Source organism: Chrysochloris asiatica, unplaced genomic scaffold (genome assembly GCF_000296735.1).
Source record: "Chrysochloris asiatica unplaced genomic scaffold, ChrAsi1.0 scaffold00042, whole genome shotgun sequence".
Taxonomy (NCBI): Eukaryota; Metazoa; Chordata; class Mammalia; order Afrosoricida; family Chrysochloridae; genus Chrysochloris; species Chrysochloris asiatica.
The window spans coordinates 21,197,533-21,201,466 of record NW_006408560.1 but is presented as its reverse complement, the minus strand read 5'-3'; positions in this window follow the sequence as shown (position 1 = coordinate 21,201,466).

Below are 3,934 nucleotides of genomic sequence, written 5' to 3'. Positions count from 1 at the left end.
CAGCATCAATGGGCTCAAGCGTGGCAACAATTGTGAGATTGGCCCAGGACCCGGCAGTGTTTTGTTCTGTTTTGCATAGGGTAACTATGAATCGGTACCAACTTAAAGGTACAAAACAACAACAACAACAATTTTGTTTCTTGTGAAACCAGCTAGAGCTAAGGTAGGATCTCCTGAGGATTAAAAATGTATAATTAAATGGTTCTAGTGAATAGAGGCAGCAATGCTGCTCAATGTGCTATTTTGTTGTTGTTGTGAAGTGCCGTCGAGTCGGTTCCGACCCATAGCGACCCTGTACAGGGTTTCCAAGGGTGTAAATCTTTACGGGAGTAGAAAGCCTCATCTGTCTCCCGCGGAGCAGCTGGTAGTTTTGAACTGCTGCACAGAAAATTGTTCCTTACAGGAAATATGAATATAATTTGAAGTGTGTTGCAAGGTGGAAGATAGACCATGTCATTTTTGATAGAATTAACTTTATAATAACATTGTTGAGTAAATGAAATCATTACTGATATAATTCTAACTGAATGCTCTGTGTTGATTCATTTGATTAGAATCTTTCTCTAAGCTTCTCAGGTTTATACTTCAAATTAATATGGCTTTTAGGCATTAATGTCTTTTAAGACAGAATTAAAAAGAGTTGAAATATTAATATTAGGCCAATGACTAAAGTAAGTATAAAATCCGAAAGACCGTAGAAATAATAAATACTATAGGAGCTCTGGTAGTGCAGTGCTTATGAGTTGGGCTACTAACCTCAAGGTCAGCAATTTGAAACTACCAGCTCTTCTGAAGGAGAAAGATGAGGCTTTCTGCTCCTGTAAAGATTTATAGCCTCAGAAACCCTGTACAGGATCAATATGAGTCAAAACTGATTCCGCGGTACAGCACCACCACCATAAGACACTGGTGCTGTGGGCTAATGCGCTGGACTATAAAGGCTGGCAGTTAAAGCTCACCAGTTGCTCTTTAGAAAGCCTATATAGGGTTGCTATGGGTTAGAACCGATTTGACAAACATACGTAAGCAGTACTAGTAACAGAAGCATTCTGCAAAACTCAAGTTATATGTGAACATTAACACAGGAACACTTACTAAAACATAAAACTGTTTTCTTGGGGACATTTAGCAAGAAACTGTCATTTTATTTTGTAAGATCATATTTTGAAAGTTAGTCCTTTTCTAGTAATGGTTACGGTAATCTTAAGTTTGTCAATAAAAGGTTATAAATAACCTAATAAATAAATAAATAATAAATAAAAGATTATAACTAACCTAAGAGTTATAAATCTAAACTCATTATTTAGACAATGTAGGAGACACATGGTTTCTTATACCTAGAAAAATAGAACCTTAAACACCCTCATAATATTCTAATATAAAACCTCACTGCAGCATTTTAGTTTATTCAATGGATTGTTTTTGTTCATGATGGAGTCCTGATGTGGCGCTGTGGAATAAAGCACTGGATAACCAGGTCGGTTTGAACCAGAGGCTAGCAGTTCAAACTCACCAGCTGCTCCTTGGAAATTCTATACAGGTTCGCTATGAGTGGGAACCAACTCGATGTCACTTAACAACAACAGCTGTACGTATATATCAGCCATCATTTGTGAACCCCAACCTTCTAGAATTCTGGAAATATCAATTTAGTCTGGTAGGTTCCAAGTTAAAAAAAATGAGTTTATGTACTGGTAAAAATTTTATATTTTATTTTTTGTTGTTAAGTCAGTTCTGACTCATAGTGTCCCTAGATAGGGTTTCCAAGGAGCTGATGGTGGGTTTGAACTACCAACCTTGTGGTTTGCAATCCAGTGCTGATCCTATAGTGCCATATCAAGGGTCCATATTTAATTTGTTGTTGTTAAGTTCGGTCAATCATGGAATCTATGCCTTTAAGAGTTCTAGTTTCTGTCTTGCAGGAAATAACCTAAAAACTCACCTGTTTCCCCTTAGCAAAACTGTCTTGAGCTTTAGTTTTATAGCCTCTGGAAACTAACCATGATGTTCCTAAACCTTTAGATTAAGCTGAAGGTCATTTGAGATAATTGTCTGAGTCGTTGGGCCATGAAGACCCTGGGAATGAAATTTTTTTTCAGTGTAAAGAAAAAAGGTTCTGTTATTACTCACCTCACTGTGCAATGTAAAGAAAAACAGAACAAATGCTTAGCTGATGTACACTGCTCTATATAATGTGCTTGTTTTTGTGAGTCAGGAGGACAGTCTTGAGGGATCATCTTCCCTGTCCTCCAGACTGCTGGCTTTCTATTAATAAAACTTGCATTGGCTCTTTCCCCATCTTTGTATTGATTACAGTGACAGGCGACAAACCCTTGTTTTGGTTTGGCGACAAAGTTTGTTTAAATGAACTGACTACCTAAAAACTAACAGACAGCAGGTAAGTTGCAGAAGAATCCCATGTAAATTTTATGGGAGAGGGAAATGAGAACCAATGCTTTTAAGAATAAGATTAAGCAGGTTTATGTTTCCCCTATATTGAACAGCATAACATTCTCAAAATATTCTGACACAAAACAAAACAATACACATGCACACACACATGTATACACACACAAAAGTAGTTATTGAAAGGACTCAGCTACAGTGTTCAAACTTCTGTATGACCCTAGCCTGTTTTGCTGAGCTAATTTTTCAGGAATGAAGAACTGCTGGCTCCACTGATGAGTGACTCCCTAAACTCTGTCCAGTGGCCATAAATGACTTCCCTGATGCGGAACAATGGAGGATATCTTTAATCACTTCCCAATATCCTGCTATGCTCACCCAGAAGGACAATATCGTAAGTCATCTCCCAATATCCTATTATACTAGTCCAGAAGACAACATCACTTATGTTGTAAATCTGCCTCCTTGTTCCATTGTTTTGCAATATCACTTTACGTTTCCTCTTTAAGAAAAAAACCAAAACCAATAAAAGCCCCAAACACCCAAACCTCAGAGTTGGCACTCTGCTCTGGTGTTAGGGCCTTTCCTCTTTCATTGGAAAGTGAATACAGTTCTGTACTTTGTACCTCCATACTTGTGAATTCTTTCACACTCTGAGATTCCAGTCCAACCGAACATTTCGGTGGCCTGTACGATGATGTTCTTTCTTTTCTGTTGCCTTCTGGGGTTTGCAATCAGGGAGCAGGGCAGTGGCATAGGTCCCAGGCTTATCTCCTGACCCTTCCCCAGGAGACAGTCTCGCTCTGCTTTTTAAGTCTGGGGAGGAGCAGCAGGCAGCGACAGTTCATGAAGACAATGTCACATATTATAATGAAACTTGCAAAGACTTGAAATTAGAAAACCAAAAGGGAAGAACATATCCAGAATTTCTCAAGCTGAAAGAACTGAAGAAAAACATTCAAGCCTTGAGTTGAAATACTGAAGGATTCTATGGACAAAGTATTGACTAATGCAGGAAGCATCAAAAGATGATGGAAAGAATACACAAATAACTGTATAAAAAATAAATGTTTGAGAAGAAACAAGATGGTGGAGAGGGTAGATGTGCAGTGAGGCGCTCCATCAGCAACAACATAGAATACCAGACCAAGCAGGCTCACAGGATGGTACCAGAACTCTGAACCACATATAAAAGAATATTTAGAAGGTTGGAAGGCTTACAGCTAGGGGAATTTGTAGCAGAAGCAAGAGAAATTCATTGCTTTCTAATTCAAGATGCTCAGTTGCTACCAGAGCTGCCATCTTTTTTTTTGGCTTTAAACAATTTTATGTTTAATAATAATAATAATAATAAGGAAAAAAAGAAAACTCCCCCAAAAGGGGGAAGGCCCCAAGTGGGCCCCTGCCTGTTGTTCTCCCTGGCTCCAGAGACTTCTGCATAGGCCTTAGCTGCTTGCTAGCCAGGTTCCTCTTCCCCTGGCAGCAGCTATTACTAGACATCCCTTCTCCCACTTTTTGCTAAGGTCTG